Below are 20,638 nucleotides of genomic sequence, written 5' to 3'. Positions count from 1 at the left end.
CAGGGGTAGACTACTCACACATCACTCCGGAGGCGACCATGGCGGCGTAGAGTCCTCCGGGAGATGATTCCCCTCTCCGGCAGGGTGCCGGAGGCGATCTCCTGGATCCCCCGAGATGGGATCGGCGGCGGCGGCGTCTCTGGAAGGTTTTCCGTATCGTGGCTCTCGGTACTGGGGGTTTCGGGAAAAATAGGAACCTGGGCGTTGATTTCGTCCGATTCCGAGAATATTTCGTTACTAGGATTTCTGAAACCAAAAACAGCAGAAAACAGGAACTGGCACTTCGGCATCTTGTTAATAGGTTAGTTCCAGAAAATGCACGAATATGACATAAAGTGTGCATAAAACATGTAGATAACATCAATAATGTGGCATGTAACATAAGAAATTATCGATACGTCGGAGACGTATCAGCATCCCCAAGCTTAGTTCTGCTCGTCCCGAGCAGGTAAAACGATAACAAAGATAATTTCTGGAGTGACATGCCATCATAAACTTGATCATACTATTGTAAGCATATGTAATGAATGCAGCGATCAAAACAATGTAAATGACATGAGTAAACAACTGAATCATAAAGCAAAGACTTTTCATGAATAATACTTCAAGACAAGCATCAATAAGCCTTGCATAAAAGTTAACTCATAAAGCAATAATTCAAAGTAAAGGCATTGAAGCAACACAATGGAAGATTAAGTTTCAGCGGTTGCTTTCAACTTGTAACATGTATATCTCATGGATAATTGTCAATGCAAAGCAATATAACAAATGCAATATGCAAATATGTAGGAATCAATGCACAGTTCACACAAGTGTTTGCTTCTTGAGGTGGAGAGAGATAGGTGAACTGACTCAACAATGAAAGTAAAAGAATGGTCCTCCATAGAGGAAAAGCATCGATTGCTATATTTGTGCTAGAGCTTTGATTTTGAAAACATGAAACAATTTTGTCAACGGTAGTAATAAAGCATATGTATCATGTAAATTATATCTTATAAGTTGCAAGCCTCATGCATAGTATACTAATAGTGCCCGCACCTTGTCCTAATTAGCTTGGACTACCGGATCATCACAATGCACATGTTTTAACCAAGTGTCACAAAGGGGTACCTCTATGCCGCCTGTACAAAGGTCTAAGGAGAAAGCTCGCATTGGATTTCTCGCTATTGATTATTCTCAACTTAGACATCCATACCGGGACAACATAGACAACAGATAATGGACTCCTCTTTTATGCATAAGCATGTAGCAACAATTATTTTTCTCATATGAGGTTGAGGATATTGTCCAAAACTGAAACTTCCACCATGGATCATGGCTTTAGTTAGCGGCCCAATGTTCTTCTCTAACAATATGCATGCTTAACCATAAGGTGGTAGATCTCCCTTACTTCAGACAAGATGAACATGCATAGCAACTCACATGATACTCAACAAAGGGTAGTTGATGGCGTCCCCAGGAACATGGTTATCGCACAACAAGCAACTTATAAGAAATAAAATGCATAAGTACATATTCAATACCACAATAGTTCTTAAGCTATTTGTCCCATGAGCTATATATTGCAAAGGTAGAGGATAGAAATTTAAAGGTAGCACTTCAAGCAATTTACTTTGGAATGGCGGAGAAATACCATGTATTAGGTAGGTATGGTGGACACAAATGGCATAGTGGTTGGCTCAAGTATTTGGGATGCATGAGAAGTAATCCTTCTCGATACAAGGCTTAGGCTAGCAAGGTTGTTTGAAACAAACACAAGGATGAACCGGTGCAGCAAAACTCACATAAAAGACACATTGTAAACATTATAAGACTCTACACCGTCTTCCTTGTTGTTCAAACTCAATACTAGAAATTATCTAGACCTTAGAGAAACCAAATATGCAAACCAAATTTTAGCATGCTCTATGTATTTCTTCATTAATGGGTGCAAAGCATATGATGCAAGAGCTTAAACATGAGCACAACAATTGCCAAGTATCACATTACCCAAGACATTAATAGCAATTACTACATGTATCATTTTCCAATTCCAACCATATAACAATTTAACGAAGGAGAAACTTCGCCATGAATACTATGAGTAGAAACTAAGGACATACTTGTCCATATGCTACAGCGGAGCGTGTCTCTCTCCCATAAAGTGAATGCTAGGATCCATTTTATTCAAACAAAACAAAAAACAAAAACAAACCGACGCTCCAAGCAAAGCACATAAGATGTGATGGAATAAAAATATAGTTTCAGGGGAGGAACCTGATAATGTTGTCGATGAAGAAGGGGATGCCTTGGGCATCCCCAAGCTTAGACGCTTGAGTCTTCTTGATATATGCAGGGGTGAACCACCGGGGCATCCCCAAGCTTAGAGCTTTCACTCTCCTTGATCATGTTGCATCATACTCCTCTCTTGATCCTTGAAAACTTCCTCCACACCAAACTTAGAACAACTCATTAGAGGGTTAGCGACAATAAAAATTAACATATTCAGAGGTGACACAATCATTCTTAACACTTCTGGACATTGCATAAAGCTACTGGACATTAATGGATCAAAGAAATTCATCCAACATAGCAAAAGAGGCAATGCGAAATAAAAGGCAGAATCTGTCAAAACAGAACAGTTCGTATTGACGAATTTTATCGAGGCACCAGACTTGCTCAAATGAAAATGCTCAAATTGAATGAAAGTTGCGTACATATCTGAGGATCACTCACGTAAATTGGCATAATTTTCTGAGTTACCTACAGGGAAAACAGCCCAGATTTGTGACAGCAAAGAAATCTGTTTCTGCGCAGTAATCCAAATCTAGTATGAACTTTTCTATCAACGACTTTACTTGGCACAACAAAACACTAAACTAAGATAAGGAGAGGTTGCTACAGTAGTAAACAACTTCCAAGACACAAAATAAAAACAAAGTGCTGTAGGTAAAAACATGGGTTGTCTCCCATAAGCGCTTTTCTTTAACGCCTTTCAGCTAGGCGCAGAAAGTGTGTATCAAGTATTATCAAGAGACGGTGTGTCAACCTTACCTTGGGCTTTACCCTTACCTTTCTTATTGTTTTTCCTTCCCTTTGATTTAGGAAATATATGATTTCCTCCCGGTGTAGAGGTGAATTCCAGGGTGCCTTCTCCCACATCAATGACTGCTCCCAATAGTTTCAGCAGGGATCTTCCGAGTGTGATTTTTCCTGTCCCTACGCATTCAATAACAAGATAATCAATGGATATTGTTCTTCCAAGAATGGTTGTATGCACACCTGCAGCTATTCCCTTAGGAATTATAACAGAGTTATCAATGAGAGTTATTTCTTCTCCTCCTTTATCGACTCCCCAAAGTTTCAAAGATTTATAAATGCTCTCAGGTATAAGGCAAAATTCAGACATAATATCACAGTTGGCACGAAGAGTTCGATCGCCGATAACAATTTTAACAGTAGGATCCCACAATGAAAGTTTAGAGTTCACTAAAACTTGTTCAAGACGATTACGAACATGGCAATAGTTATCATCCAAGCGAGATGTACTTATCTCGAGATTGTTTAATCTATTATAAATGCTAGCGAGGGCTGAATCAAAGTTATTAGCTGAATCATGTGATGCAACCAACTTCTTTATGGCATTAAAAGCTTGATCCCCATTGCAATGAAGGAAATCTCCTCCCACTAAAGTATCCAAAGCATATCTATAGCGAATCATAATACCAAAATAAAAATTACTAAGGAGCAAACTTAGAGTCATTTGAGGTTCAGTTTTATGATAAGAAGTAAAAATTCTAGACCAAGCATCCTTAAAACTCTCCTCATCCCCTTGTTTAAAAGTGAAGACTAATTCTTCAGGCGAAGAAGTAACAGGTTCAGAGCTAGACATGGTAACAAAAGTAACTAATTTTTTTTGTATTTTTAATATAGCAAACAAGATAGCAAATAAAGTAAAACTAGCAACTAATTTTTTTGTATTTTGATTTAGTGCAGCAAACAAAGTAGTAAATAAAACTAAGCAAGACAAAAACAAAGTAAAGAGATTGGGATGTGGAGACTCCCCTTGCAGCGTGTCTTGATCTCCCCGGCAACGGCGCCAGAAAAAGAGCTTGATGGCGTGTAACTCACACGTTCGTTGGGAATCCCAAGAGGAAGGTATGATGCGCACAGCAGCAAGTTTTCCCTCAGAAAGAAACCAAGGTTTATCGAACCAGGAGGAGCCAAGAAGCACGTTGAAGGTTGATGGCGGCGGGATGTAGTGCGGCGCAACACCAGGGATTCCGGTGCCAACGTGGAACCTGCACAACACAACCAAAGTACTTTGCCCCAACAAAACAGTGAGGTTGTCAATCTCACCGGCTTGCTGTAACAAAGGATTAACCATATTGTGTGGAAGATGATTGTTTGCAGAAAACAGTAGAACAGTATTGCAGTAGATTGTATTTCAGTATAGAGAATTGGACCGGGGTCCACAGTTCACTAGAGGTGTCTCTCCCATAAGATAAACAGCATGTTGGGTGAACAAATTACAGTTGGGCAATTGACAAATAAAGAGGGCATGACCATGCACATACATATTATGATGAGTATAGTGAGATTTAATTGGGCATTACGACAAAGTACATAGACCGCCATCCAGCATGCATCTATGCCTAAAAAGTCCACCTTCAAAGTTATCATCCGAACCCCTCCAAAGTATTAAGTTGCTAACAACAGACAATTGCATTAAGTATTGCGCGTAATGTAACTAGTAACTACATCCTTGAACATAGCACTAATGTTTTATCCCTAGTGGCAACAGCACATCCACAACCTTAGAACTTTCTGTCACTGTCCCAGATATCAATGGAGGCATGAACCCACTATCGAGCATAAATACTCCCTCTTGGAGTTACAAGCATCTACTTGGCCAGAGCATCTACTAGTAACGGAGAGCATTCAAGATCATAAACAACACATAGACATAACTTTGATAATCAACATAACAAGTATTCTCTATTCATCGGATCCCAACAAACGCAACATATAGAATTACAGATAGATGATCTTGATCATGTTAGGCAGCTCACAAGATCCGACAATGAAGCACAATGGGGAGAAGACAACCATCTAGCTACTGCTATGGACCCATAGTCCAGGGGTAGACTACTCACACATCACTCCGGAGGCGACCATGGCGGCGTAGAGTCCTCCGGGAGATGATTCCCCTCTCCGGCAGGGTGCCGGAGGCGATCTCCTGGATCCCCCGAGATGGGATCGGCGGCGGCGGCGTCTCTGGAAGGTTTTCCGTATCGTGGCTCTCGGTACTGGGGGTTTCGGGAAAAATAGGAACCTGGGCGTTGATTTCGTCCGATTCCGAGAATATTTCGTTACTATGATTTCTGAAACCAAAAACAGCAGAAAACAGGAACTGGCACTTCGGCATCTTGTTAATAGGTTAGTTCCAGAAAATGCACGAATATGACATAAAGTGTGCATAAAACATGTAGATAACATCAATAATGTGGCATGTAACATAAGAAATTATCGATACGTCGGAGACGTATCACGCAACGACGACGAAGAGGATGACCAGCCGAAGAATGATTCGGGTGGTCGAAGGGACCGGAGTAAGAGAAGGAAGAACCGCAGTTACGATGACAACAACCTAGTGGCCGCAGGTTACTCTGATCGACAGGATGATCGGTACGACAACAGGCGAGACGATCGGCAGGACGGTAATCGGAACGACTCTGGGAACCGTGGCAACTATAAACCACGACCTCAGAGAACTCCCAAATTGCCTTACGCTGAACAGATCAACGCCCCTTGCTACCTGCATTCTTATACCGATTCCAAGGATGGAAAAGTAAAATCTGGCCACCTGCTCAGGGATTGTCGGCAGTTCCTCGATATGCACGAGCTCATCCAACAGGCAGGCCAGAAACAGCTACCGCCACCACCACCGCCACCCCCGCCACAGCATCAAGTCCAGCAAGCTCAACCTCATCAACCCAACAAGGCGTTTCCACCGCCACGTGGGCAAATGAACATGATTCACAGGACAGGTGTTTCAAGGAGAAAGATGAAGAAGCTCACCCGAGAAATCAACCTGGCAGAAAGCGTCATGGCGAACATTCCCGAATATGTCGAATGGTCGTCTCAGGAAATCACGTTCAGTCGAATGGATCACCCGATGACCATACCAAAGCCAGGGCACGCCGCCCTAGTGGTCGAAGCACAGATAGGAGGGTTCAAGATGAGCAAAGTCTTCATGGATGGAGGAAGTGGACTCAACTTGATATTCCTTGACACAATTCAAAGTATGGGGATCACCATGAGAATGCTAGAGGACTCAGATACTCGCTTCCATGGGATACTCCCTACTTCACCAGCGCATTCTCTTGGCAAAGCTTACTTGAATGTCGTTTTCGGTAAACCCGACAACTTCAGGAAGGAGAAGATCGAGTTCGAAGTCGTGAACTGGGAATCACAGTACCACGCCATACTCGGGAGACCAGCTTATGCCAAGTTCATGGCCGTGCCGCACTACGCATACCTCAAGCTGAAGATGCCAGGGAAAAATGGAACAAACATCACAGTCTATGGGAGCTTTTCACGCTCGGACAATTGTGACCGTGACTTTCAAAGGATTGCTGCTAAATTTGGGCCACGGCGAGATACTGTCGACCCCCCACCCAAGTTGACGATACAAGAAATCAAGGAGGAAAAACTCGACAGGGAAATTAAGAAGAAGCCAGCTCCCGAAGGCCCAGCAGCAATAGCATCGGCAGAAAAAGTTTCGGCAGAAGATGCAGGAGGCGGCAAGATACTAACAATTCTTGCTCAAGCATCTGGCGAAATCAACAGCACTGTCGCGACCACTAGCATGACGAAGAAATCGGAAGATCCTTCTGAAGAAGAGAAGAACCCCTTTCTTGATAAAACACTCCCTTAGTTCTTAAATTTTTCCCCTTTTACTTTACACAGGGCCTCTTGTTTTTGCCCTCCAGTTTCATATTTACCCTATCAATGAGTACTTAAGTTCCGATTCTTGTTAAAGTATTGCAGTAATCTAAAGCATCTATGACCGTGCTGCCGCCAAGTAGCAGCATAATTTAACGTGCAGCAGAAGATAGCGCTCAGGACAAAAACCTTTACGGGCACTGCAAAGAAGAATAAGGACATCAATCCGCTCCTCTGCTTCAGATGCCTCTACGAGTGCCGTACAAAGCAAGAGTTTGGAAAACTTACACACAACCCACGCTTGATATTTCACTTATGAAAATATCAGAGAACAACGGGTTCATCGGCAGAATCATTACACCCGAAAAATTCGGGAATGACTGTCGAAATTTATAAACAGTTGAAAGCAAAGTTGCGCATACAACAGGTTTAGCAAAACCTGCAACACGAGCTGATCACTCATAATGATTTGCTAACCAACTAGTACACATACATCCAACGGGAAATTAAGCTTCGCCCCTTTGAGTATTTGCCAACGGCATGGTAAAAGTACATATTCATGTATCAACCAAGACAAAAAAGTTGCGGCTTAAAAATCCGAACACTCGGAAGAACTAGCCAAAACAACTTACAAAAGTAATTTTACACCTTTACATCACCCTTGCGGAGTTTCCTTTTCCTCAGGTACCTTTGACATCTCCTCAAGCCTGTCGACAATTATATGGGTAGGTGCTAAAATCTTCGGGTACAACTCCTCGAGATCACCAGTTGCATTGGCGATAGACAACAAGCAAGCTGAAGGATAACAAGCAAGCACAAGGGCAAGCGTGCACTTGGCCCCTGCAAAGACTTGAGATCTTACCAGCTCCCGAACCTTCTTGGCGCTCCCAAATTCAGACATCAAAGTCAAGAGGGTAGGAGGAACTGCATTCAGAGGAAACATTGTTTTCCAAACTACCCTCATAGCCTTGTAGCACTTGTCAAAGAACTGGTGGACCTGGTGTACTCGATCCTGAAATTTGACGACAGCCGAGGCCTTCGAGTGTTCCCGCCAGAAAATTTCTTCGGATGAGGACAGCTGAGTCAAAGCATGCACCCGCTCGTGTATCCGTTTGTTCTCTTCCGCATGGTTCAACGCTATGACTGCCAAAACAGTTAGTCAAGACTCAGACAAGAAGTTGCTAGCAAAGAGGCAAAGGGATCAGGAAACTTACAGTTTAAACTTTCGGTAGCCTTATGCAGTTCGCCAAAAGTATACCGCTCCACGTCGGCTGCAATCTCGCTCTTTTTGTTGATGATGGCAGCTAAAGCATAAGTGCTGCGTAAGTCCTTTTCCATCTGCGTGATCCGGTCTTTCATGCGCTGGATCCGATCGCTTTCAGGAAGAGCACCCGACGAGTCGTCTGCAAACGAGGGTACTGGGAAGACCTGCCAAAAATACTGGTTATAAAGAAGTGATGGATATGGTACAACCAAACATCCAAAATAACTCCCATCGGGAGAAGTGCAAGAAAGTGATATCATAACAAAAGTGTGCTAACAACAATGCTAGCACGGAGTTTATTACAAAGCATGAGTTGTGCGGCAGAACAATGTTTTGCATCAGCTCAAGGCACAAGTTTGTTACAAGAATCAAGGGAGCTGGGTTTGAGTCGATGAACTAGGGCCAGTCGATGATTTCCTTGATGAAACCAGCTCAAGAAGCTGACGGGCGCAAGTAAGAGCAGAAGCCTTAAAGGTGCTCAAATCAACAGGCTGCCCGTCTTGCTCTTTTGGAAGCCCCTTAGTCATTTCTTCGATGTCACCCTTAAAGCCGTAACCCATCATAAGTTGGAAGGCAAGGACAGCACCGAAAGTGCGCGATGTACGCTTGAATACCTCGATGACCTCCTTGGTATCAACCGCGAAGGTATCGATTAGCTGTCCCAGGGTCTTCTCTTGCTTGATCTTGGGAAAGATCATCGAGTGCATCCGCGCCAGAGCACCCTTCCCCTTCACAAGAAGCTCTTGTGTAAGCTGGTGAGAAGCGAGAATCGTTGACACAGCATTCGCTGGGGAGTTATTTGGAACTCTTTCTAGGGCATCAACAGGAATGTTTGCTGCCTCTGCAGTAGAAAGGAAGGAGAAAATTCAGTCATTGACAAAAAGTTTAAATCCATAAGAATGTCACTCGACAGAAGTATGTTAGAAATTACCAAGCAAGGCCAAAGAAGATTGGCGAAGGACTTCATCCTTTTCGGCTGCTCGAGCCTCAGCCACCAGCCTGGATGCTTCTTCCTCCTTCAGCTTCCCTTTCAGTCTGGCCAGCTCATCCTTTAGAGAATCAATCTCTTGGCGAGCCGCGGCAGCTATCTTGACTGCGCCATCCAGTTTTGAGGAGGAAGATTCGACTTCCTCTTGCAGCCGAACTTTGTCAGCCTCTAGAGAAGTGAATCGGGAGGCGAAAACCTCCAGAGAAGAGATAACACCGCGCAGGTCCTTAAGAGAGAAAGAAAAACAATTAAACAAGGCACGCTCCAAGAAATCTATACTAAGATCAGAAGGGAACTTACAGAAAAAGGAGCCGCAGTAGCAGCAGTTGGAGAAATATCCTTCCCTTTGGAAAGGGAAGACGCAGTCGATGCTTGAGCCACGGGGGCAGCCTTAGGAGCCGAAGCTTCGGAAGCCACCACGACCGGCGAAACGGCATCAGACTTGGCCTTTTTAGGAGGAGGCTCGATAAAGCCCTCATCACTGTAAAAGAAAACAGTCGACTGTGATTATAACAGGAGTATGAAAGGTAAAAAAGGCACAATATAACTTTCAGAGAAGAACTACTTACATATCGAAGAGATCATCTTCATCGGCAAAGCCGCCGGTTGATCTCTTCGCGGGAGAAGCTCTGGCCCCATCAGCAGCTGCATCAACAAAAGTATCATGATCAGTGTCGACGTTACGCACTGATCCATCTGCGATACAAGTGTTATCGGCTGAGGGGCGAAGATCAGCGTGGGCAACTTCAAGATTCATCGGACTGTTATATTCATCCTCTAGACCTGTTTCATCGGTGGTGTGAAAATCTATGGGGATTGAGGAGCCTCTCCCCTCGGAAGTATCATCCGGCGAATCACGTGTATTTTCAGAAGCCATAGGGATCTGGCAAAGAAAAATGAAAAAGTAAGAACAAAGGTAATCATGTCGGCTGAACAAGAAGCTATAATAAAGATGTGAAGAAAGGAAAAAACCCCTGATGGTGGATGATCAACGTCAAGGGGAGCATAAGAAGAGATTAATGGGATCGAATCTTCCTGGTTGAAGGAAGTAAGACGACGAACTTCATCAAGCAACTCCTTTTCTGATAGATCGGCAGCATTAATCCTAGTCTCATCCTTTGGACCTGAGTACAACCACATCGGGTGAACTCTGGCCATGACTGGCTGGATTCGACGCTTCAGGAAAACTGCTGCCACCTCCGTACCAATCATAGTTTGGCCGTCAGCCTCTTTGATTCGAAGGAATTTGGCAAACAATTCTTCGGCTGAAGCCCTTTCGTCGACTGAGAGGATGTTCTTCCAAGAGTCCTTAGGCTTGGCTTCAGAAACGTCGGCATAGCAGGGGAGTCGACACTCGGGTGACGAGGAATCTTTGACGTAAAACCATTTCAGCCTCCATCCTTGCACAGACTCTCTCATTAGGAAATTGAAGTAATTAACTTCTGAGCGGGCAACGAAACCTACCCCTCCGGTGACAAAGTATCCATTACTACTGCTGTATCTCTTCACATAGAAGATCTTTTTCCACAGTCCGAAATGAGGTTCAATACCCAAAAATGCCTCGCAAAGGGTGATAAACACGGCAACATGGAGGATTGAGTTGGGGGTAAGTTGCCATAGTTGGATCTCGTACGTCCGCAAGAGATGGAGGAGGAATCCATGAGAGGGGAGTGAAAGGCCTCGATGAAGAAAAGATAAGAACATCACAGAAAATCCCGCGGGAGGATCAGGCCGAGAAATCGCACCTGGAAGGATCACATCACCCGTGTCGGAGGATATCAATCCTAAGCTTCGGGACCTCTTCTCGTCACGCTTGGTGACGGTTGAAGCTACCCAGTCCCCAGGTTTGACCGTCGAGCCCGACGGCGCTGGCGGCGCCGGAGCTGGGGGAAGGACGCTCGGGGCGCTCCCCTTCGGAAGAGAAGAGGAGGACTTGGCAGTAGCACCTCCGCTGGTGGAGCTAGCGGCGGCGGCGGTGTTCTTCTTCTTCACCATCGCGAGATCTGAGGAAGATTGAAACTGTGGCGGCGGCGCGACAATGGCGAAAGAAGGGACAAGAGGGAGAACGAGGAGATGCTGCGGGAACCGTGGAGAAGATTGAGAATTTTTTGCCTTTGGAAATTTTAAGGAGAAGTTAAGGGGTAAGTAAGCACGTGGCGCTTGAGGAAGGGAAGGAACTGACAGCCCACTACGCCCACGATTGCGCGAAAATCGAGGAGCCACCTCGGTCGTTACGCGTACAGTGGTCAAGCCCTAAAACACTGATTGAACAGGGCTAGGGCTAGCTCGTCATGATGGACCTGTCAAATTAGCCTGCAGCAGTAACACGTCAGCAATGACGTCATAATTTGCAAGCATCCGAACCTGGACTCGGGGGCTACTCCCATTGGGAGCGCTGACGCGCACCCGATAAAAAGAAGATTCGACAGAATGAGCAGTCGAAGGAAAAAGGACTGAGTCTGCACTCAAACGATTACACCCAGACACTCCCATCGGGAGCGCATGATGTACATCTAGTAAAAGTTTTTTGCACTCCAGGATCATGCCCGGGGACTTGATTCTGTGTAGAGTAACGTTGTTTTGCCATCGGCAGTTAACCAACAAAAGTTGGGCACGTTGCTCATTATCCTTTGCATGAAGAAAATATATCGGATGACCTATGAAGCCTTGTGAAAAAATCGGCAGAGGAAAGTATTCGAGTAGTACAACTTGAGTCTACGCACGGATTGCAAACATCCGTACCTAGACTCGGGGGCTACTCCCATCGGGAGCGCTGACGCGCACCCGATAAAAGGAAGATGAAGCATAATCAAGATGAATAAGAATAATGAAGGAGAAGAATATCATGAGAGGACATGCATTAGTCTCTACCCGAATTATCCTCGGCTAGACACTCGGGGGCTACTGACGTGGGCATTACCCTTCGAGTGACCGACGTTACCCTATCCTGTATTGACCAACTGGAGGCCCATGAAGACACCCGAAGGCTAGATGGGCCACTAGGTCGGCGCACCAGAAGATCCCTTGACGGGCAAGACAAGGAAGCGAACGAACAAGGAAAGATTGGATCTAAACTATTGTAAAACTAGTCGTATTCGGTTAGACCTCTTGAGACCTGGCCTCCTATATAAAGGCCAGGAGAGGGGCTGCCAAGGGACACGAACAATCTTAGCAATCTTAGCCAGGAAAAGCTTAGAGCTAGGTAACCCTAGCAACAGCAATCTCGCCTAGATCTCAGCCGAACTATTCGGCACCCCATTGTAACCCATTATTCCCATAATCAAAGAACAGACAGGCAGGACGTAAGGGTTTTACCTCATCGAGGGCCCCGAACCTGGGTAAATTGCTCTCCCCGCTTGTCTGTGAACCGATGTCTCGTGTCAGCCTACAGGATTCCGTCAACCCTAAGCCCCTATCGGAGGGCATTGACGAGGAGTACCCTCGACACTTATTGATGCTTGTCTTGAAAGTACTATTCATGAAAAGTCTTTGCTATATGATTCATTTGTTTACTCATGTCATATACATTGTTTTGATCGCTGCATTCACTACATATGCTTACAATAGTATGATCAAGGTTATGAAGGCATGTCACTCCAGAAATTATCTTTGTTTATCGTTTACCTGCTCGGGACGAGCAGAAACTAAGCTTGGGGATGCTGATACGTCTCCGACGTATCGATAATTTCTTATGTTCCATGCCACATTATTGATGATATCTACATGTTTTATGCACATTTTATGTCATATTCGTGCATTTTCTGGAACTAACCTATTAACAAGATGCCGAAGTGCCAGTTGCTGTTTTCTGCTGTTTTTGGTTTCAGAAATTCTAGTAAGGAAATATTCTCGGAATTGGACGAAATCAACGCCCAGGGTCCTATTTTGCCATGAAGCTTCCAGAAGACCGAAGAGTCAACGAAGTGGGGCCACGAGGTGGCCAGGAGGGTAGGCGGCGCGGCCCCACCCTTGGCCGCGCCGACCTGTCTCCTGGGCCCCTCGCGACGCCCCTTGACCTACCCTTCCGCCTACAAATAGCCTTCATCGCGAAACCCCCAGTACCGAGAGCCACGATACGGAAAACCTTCCAGAGACGCCGCCGCCGCCAATCCCATCTCGGGGGATTCAGGAGATCGCCTCCGGCACCCTGCCGGAGAGGGGAATCATCTCCCGGAGGACTCTACGCCGCCATGGTCGCCTCCGGAGTGATGTGTGAGTAGACTACCCCTGGACTATGGGTCCATAGCAGTAGCTAGATGGTTGTCTTCTCCTCATTGTGCTTAATTGTCGGGTCTTGTGAGCTGCCGAAAATGATCAAGATCATCTATCTGTAATTCTATATGTTGTGTTTGTTGGGATCCGATGAATAGAGAATACCATGTTATGTTGATTATCAATTTATATCTATGTGTTGTTTATGATCTTGCATGCTCTCCGTTATTAGTAGATGCTCTGGCCAAGTTGATGCTAGTAACTCCAAGAGGGAGTATTTATGCTCGATAGTGGGTTCATGTCTCCGTGAATCTGGGGGAGTGAGAGAAACCTCTAAGATTATGGATGTGCTGTTGCCACTAGGGATAAAACATTGATGCTATGTCCGAGGATGTAGTTATTGATTACATTACGCGCAATACTTAATGCAATTGTCTGTTGTTAGCAACTTAATACTGGAGGGGGTCCAGATGATAACCTGAAGGTGGACTTTTTAGGCATAGATGCATGCTGGATAGCGGTCTATGTACTTTGTCGTAATGCCCAATTAAATCTCACTATACTCATCATAATATGTATGTGCATGGTCATGCCCTCTTTATTTGTCAATTGTCCAACTGTAATTTGTTCACCCAACATGTTGTTTATCTTATGGGAGAGACACCTCTAGTGAACTGTGGACCCCGGTCCAATTCTCTATACTGAAATGCAATCTACTGCAATACTTGTTCTACTGTTTTCTGCAAACAATCATCATCCACACTATACATCTAATCCTTTGTTACAGCAAGCCGGTGAGATTGACAACCTCACTGTTTCGTTGGGGCAAAGTACTTGGTTTGTATTGTGCAGGTTCCACGTTGGCGCCGGAATTCCTGGTGTTGCGCCGCACTACATCTCGCCGCCATCAACCTTCAACGTGCTTCTTGACTCCTACTGGTTCAATAAACCTTGGTTTCTAACTGAGGGAAACTTACTGTTGTATGCATCACACCTTCCACTTGGGGTTCCCAACGGTCGCGTGCTGTACGCGTGTCACCGCGGCGCAAACCTCTGAGTCCGTCTCGGAGTACGGCCGAACTTCGTCACGGGTAGCTTAGTTGGGTGCCCCCCTAGACTTTCTTGTTGAACTGGGAACGGTCTTGTTGTGAGACATCGCCTGTAAGAAGCGGGTCGAGCATGCGTATGGTTACATTTGGGCAACCCCTGCAGGGTGTACATCTTATCGATAAGCCGTGTCCGCGGTTATGGACGACTTGGAATTGTATAGCTTGATCATAGAACAACTTACACATTATACTTGTTGTTAATAATCTGATAATAACTTGTGTAGTAATATAGCATTACTACAACCGATACCTAATAAAACTTGTCCACCGTTGAGTGCCTTTTACATTGCCTCTTCGCTTTGTTGAAGGGGATATGTGTAATCGGCTGGGTTATGTTTGTGTAGTATTTATCTGTTACCATGTGCGCTCTCTTATCTTCTCTAAGTAGATGGATGTTGTAGCGTGTCTCTATTGGTTATAGTTTTGCTGCTGCTAAACCTACCACATAGCCCCAGGTGATATATTCGCCCGGCGAGCATAGCCATTTCTAGTCTCGCTAAGTACGTGCCGGAGTTCGTTCCTTGGTACTTACTCTCGCCTTTTCTCTTTCTTTTCCGTTTCCTCCCTTTTGTCGGCAACCGATGGCCCGACTTCGATAGGTACAAGATGACGACGTTAGCAAGGTTACCCTTCCGGCTTGGCCTGGGCAGGGTTATGGACGTCACTGGTTATCTTCAGGACTCTTAGTCCAATTTGTATCTTGTCCGTACTCGGACGTATTTGATCTTCTATATGATTCGGATCTTTGTATTATATATTTGTATCTTGACTCGTTGGAGTCGTTGTTGTAATATATGTATCTTGTGGGCTCTATTGTAATCATGTTGTAATGTTACCGCTCGTGTTAATTCCTATGGCATCACGTGTGTGATTTGTCGCGCACATCGTGTCGGAGGGCGTCTCAGAGTCGATATCGTGCGGATTTCGGCGGGATCGCTGGAATCCTCATGGTACCGGTTTCGGGGCGTCACATCTCTAGAGGCAATCTTGGCGCATACGACAATGGTGTGGGATCCCTCTGCCCCGTGGTGCCACCCATATAGCTACAGCCGGCACCGTATGCATCGGTGGCTATAGGAGGCGGGGCGGTTCGTCCTGGTTGCAAAGGATGCCTAACACCATCGTGGTGCTGGTGTTGACGAGATAGGTGTTCATGGCCATGGCGTGGCCGAGTGTCACAACATCTCCGGTGATGGTGGCGGACCGACCTCGTGGTTGGTGGCGATCTAGCTAGATGCATGTTTGGGGAGGCGTGGTTGTTGGTGAAACCGAGCCCGACTTCGGTAGTGGCGGACGATGCGGCGCCTGCTCGTCGCTACCTTGTTGAAGGCATCGTTGTTGTAGCCCATCTCCTTGTCCGGGCTGCTTTAGGGGAAACCCTAGATCTGGATCTCCCGGACCGGACGATGGCAACGCGCCGCAACACCCTTCTGCCCTTGGGGCATCGTTTTTTGGAGCATATGATGGCTGGAGGGCTCTAGCTAGGGTGGAGCGGAGTTGTTCTTACCGTGTCGATGTCGGTGGGTCGCGGCAGCGTGGAGCCGCGGAGTCTCCATGGAGAACGCATGATGAGGTGCGCGCACAGGGAGAAGGCGACATCTGGCGCCATGGTGGTGTCATCGGTAGGATCGACGAACTTTATAAGGATCTTAAACATGAAGAATGCTCGGCGGTCCGGTGGCGGTGATGACATCTGTAACATGTACATGAGGTACTTATTAAGAGCATGCGAACGGGGAAGAGAACATAGGTAGGTGATTTTGTAGGGCCAACGCCTCGTCGAGGCCGAAGCGACCACTCTAGCTAGACGTGTGGCTGTCCGATCTTGATCGGGACGGTGGTGGTGGGGCAATATTCCACCGCTTGTGTTAGATGATTTGCTTCCCAATGTAGCCTAATTTAAGTGGGTTTAAAATCGTGAAACTGGAGTTGGACTTGTAATTCCATGTCAAAGGTTGTTTGGATTCAAACACATATATATATATATATATATATATATATATATATATATATATATATATATGGGAAATAGCCACAAACCGTTGATCTACACCATTGTTGATATAGAGAGCATGCATGTGGGCTGAAGATTCCAACGCCGGCAGGATTTTCCGTCACACCAAGAGCATGTCTCATGCAACGTCTTAACCAACACATGCATGCCTTTAACCGAAACAAAAGAACACACACGTTGTTGCATGAGAAACCAAGCAGCTCACCACATGTGATACCATAGGAGTTGTGGAGGGACGGTCCAACAAGCAAGTGACTCCACATGCTAAGCTAGGTAGGCAATAAAACCTGGGAAATCCATGCGCTGTGTTTAGAGGCATATAGATGATTGTTTGATACAACAATTGATTTTTTATCTTGGATGATACAAGCAGTTACACATGCAATTTTTTCAGACATCCTGTGTTGTATGTTGTTACGGCATGTCCCGCCACTATATTTTGAAAACTGAATCGGACAACCATACTGTGGGAAGCAGGTGATCGCCCTGGGCTCAAGGACTAGTCTAGCACATGATTTGTTAAGTTATGTTGCGTTGCTGCGACACACACGAAATATTAAAGTTGCAAGCCCATCCCATTTGGAGGATCGATGCATGTGTGTGTTGGAGTAGGTTTAATTTTGGAGCAACGCCCTTACACGATACAACATGGAACCATCGCAGTACCTCAAATGCATTTGTTTGCTTTTCCAAACACAGCACGCACAAGCTAGAGTTGGCAAACAATCAGCCCAAATACGGAAACTCGGAGTTGCTTGTCGCCGCTGCTCCTTGCCGCCGTGTTCCTCCTCTCCGCCGTGCTGCTCTGCTCGGGCCACCCGCCGACGCAGACGGCGGACAACAACCCGCGGCTGCAGCGCGCGTACGTGGCCCTGCAGGCGCTGAAGAAGGCCATCACCGACGACCCGAAGAACCTGACGGAGGGCTGGTGCGACCCTGACGTGTGCGCCTACTTCGGCGTGTTCTGCGCGCCATCCCTCGACGATCCCTGCGCGCGCACCATGGCCGGCGTGGACCTCAACCACGGCGACCTCGCCGGCACGCTCCCGTCCGAGCTCGGCCTCCTCACCGACATCGCCGTCCTCCACCTCAACTCCAACCGCTTCACGGGTGGCCTGCCGGACTCCCTCCCCAAGCTGAGCCTCCTCTACTAGCTGGATGTCAGCAAAAACCGCCTCTCCGGCGGCTTCCCGCAGCACATCCTCTGCCTCCCCAACGTCAAGTTCGTGGACATCAGGTTCAACAACCTGTGCGGCCCCGTGCCCCCGGCCATCTTCGACAAGAAGATCGACGTGCTCTTCATCAACAACAACCACTTCGACATTGAGCTCCCGGACAACTTCGGCAACTCCACCGCCTCCGTCATCGTCCTCGCCAACATCCGCCTCCGCGGCTGCATCCCCTCGAGCATCGGGCGCATGGGCGGCACGCTGAACGAGCTCGTCCTGCTCTACTCCGGCATCAGGTCCTGCATTCACCTACTCGTTCAACTACTTCAGTGACGAGCCAGAGCGGTGCGCGACGCTCCGGCGCAACGACGACCGGCAGAACTGCATCGCCGGCAAGCCCGACCGGCGGTCGACGGACCAGTGCATGGCGTTCCTGCACCGACCGCTGGTGCACTGCGACGGGCATGGATGCTTCGCCCAGCACTACTGATGCTCGATCACCGCGGTAATTGTTAGAGTACTGCGCGCTTGCAGTGGCTAGATTGTGGAATTGGTTTGGTGGTGGTGTAAAATGGATGGATTGATGGATCGATCCAACAGGATGAATCCGTACAGAGATTTCAGTCATCGTATATATATACACACTGTAATTTTTTTGGTTATTTTTTCGGGTTTTACAGAGAGAATGGTAATAATGGAATTGTAGACATTCCACATGATACAAGATTATTATTACCCACTGATATATTATTGATTGGTCTATTAGTAGCGTAGTAGCATTTTATTGGTTCATACATTGGTGAAAAGTGGAATACTGCAAAGTTAGCAACTAGATTATTGCTTGGCTTCAGTGGCGTGATGGAGAGAAGACACAAATGGAGGGTGCTCGCCCAGCCCACCAAGTGACAAGAGCCTATCAGCAACCCAAGTACCCAAACCAAACATATACCGACAGTTCTTGAGCACACCAGACTATCTAAGACTTGACAACACAATATAGCACAGAAACATGTAGGTATAGCTGGTGCTACTTCTCTGTTATTTGGTGATCTATTCACTGATTATTGTTTGTTCCATTGGGATTACGACAAGCCCTTGCTTGGTGTTAGTACTAATCAGCGATTCCGTTTTATTAACCGTCAGTTTTCGATGGGTCGGACAGAGAGAAATGTTAAAACTTCAATAGTGGTGGTACTAGGTCAGAAAGAGGAAGAGCCTGACATCTCAACACTTGTCAGCACAATTTTGATACATAGTAGCAGTTGATAACAGTTAGCACCACCCCCTTTACCTTTATGCATGAACGTGATGGTCATGATTCGGCAGGGAACATGCATGCACGAAAGAGATGCGTGGCCAACCTCAGAAGTTTTACAGGCTTAAACAATACCATAATCAGCACAAAGAGGCATCACGACGCAACACATAAATCAGCCAGAATAAGGCGTGTAGTCCCTTGTCAGCCAGTTTAAGAAGTGGATGCTCTTGTCACATGTTTTATCTTGCCTACCAACGTCACGCACTAAAACTCGTGGCACTCAACTACATCAAACTATACGTGTTGTTTTTCATCCATGCAAAGTGCATGCGTTTTTGACGGAGATGCATGCGACGTTAACTGCCCAAAACAATGTGAAGTATCCAAAGGCACCAAGTCTCAATCATGCTCCCTATATCTAATGGCTGAACATGTGTGCACAGCTAGCCACCCGGTTATAAAATCCGCGTTGATATATATATATATATGGATTTCAGTTTATTAGATTGAACTAACGTGGTATTGGTTGGAAACGACCCCACTTAACTATTCAATGTTAACCTTTCCAAAATCTCGAATGAACACAACACAGATCACTATTGCCGGCTACTCCAATACCATTCAACGACACAATCAAATGTTGCAGATCGCGTACCCTCAACCACCGTAGAGCATTTCCTACCTCCGACTAGTCACGGAGCATGTCAACAAGCTCATCCATGGCCATGATTGTCCCATGTGGTTTCCTCTATCCCTAAACAGGCTTCCTCTTCTTCACCATCTCCGACGACACGGGCTTCTTAAACGACAACACATGTCACACATCTACAATTAAGCAACAATGCTTATAGCGTATCCTCCAATACGAGATTTATGCGGATCTACAAATCTCTTCCAAAGACTAAACATTTACTACTAGCATGTTTTCTTCACTCAGTGCCCCGGTTCTGAGGTGGCTCACGGCTCATGCGGAAGCCTGTATCCGTGGGAGAGCGAGAGGTGAGATGGAGAGGCACTTCTCCTACAGAGTCCCACATTGATCCAGTGCGGTCGAGTGTTGACCGTTATCATTAAGGGATTTGGACTGAACATTGTTTTTCCATATGACCTTGAGAAGGCTGGAGTTCACTATAACGGAACAACAAACCATAGTTCTCCAACATATCCGTGCAAACTAACAAGAAGGAAAAGGTTTTCAAAGTGTCGCATACTTCTAGAAGCATAAAATATGGACCAGAGACTTTATCAGGAGTAACATCTGATTTGCTTTAATTTTAGTTCTATCCTGCTACTAAGGTTCTTTTTTTCTCGTTCTCCATCCGAGATCCTTTATTTTTTTAAACACTATTCCAAAATTTATCTAAATCATTTAAATTTTGAGCACATTATTAAATACAGGTAAATAACGGCCAAGAAAAAAACACTACCTGCAACTAAGAGATTTTTTTTTAAAGGACCTGCAACTAAGAGATGCATCCTAAAAGAACAAAATGAAATCACCTTGCAATTCAAGTTCAACACACTGAGACAGACCCTAGGAAACGGAAGACGTGTGTAACCGCAAATCCCACGCCCACAAAAGTACTTATTCAGATGAGCTCACAGAAGCAGAAGCGTATATACAATCCTTATAAAGCAAATGCGTTAACGTGGAGCATGTTTAATTTGCAGAAGAAACTAATGGGACTCATGTGCCT

The 20,638-nt window shown here is 45.8% G+C and overlaps 1 protein-coding gene and 1 pseudogene across 1 annotated transcript in view; one reads left to right on the top strand and one right to left on the bottom strand.

Moving 5' to 3' along the window:
* LOC127294759 (alpha-L-arabinofuranosidase 1-like) overlaps positions 1-20,638 on the bottom strand; it is a 163,730-nt gene that overhangs the window by 72,175 nt on the left and 70,917 nt on the right. The gene's annotated exons all lie outside the window — the stretch shown is intronic.
* Positions 16,015-18,318, top strand: LOC127347451 (leucine-rich repeat extensin-like protein 7; annotated as a pseudogene).

The sequence above is a fragment of the Lolium perenne genome, chromosome 4, assembly GCF_019359855.2.
Source record: "Lolium perenne isolate Kyuss_39 chromosome 4, Kyuss_2.0, whole genome shotgun sequence".
NCBI classification, from domain to species: domain Eukaryota; kingdom Viridiplantae; phylum Streptophyta; class Magnoliopsida; order Poales; family Poaceae; genus Lolium; species Lolium perenne.
Note: the sequence above shows the minus strand (reverse complement) of the source record. Positions and strands in the feature narration are given on the sequence as shown.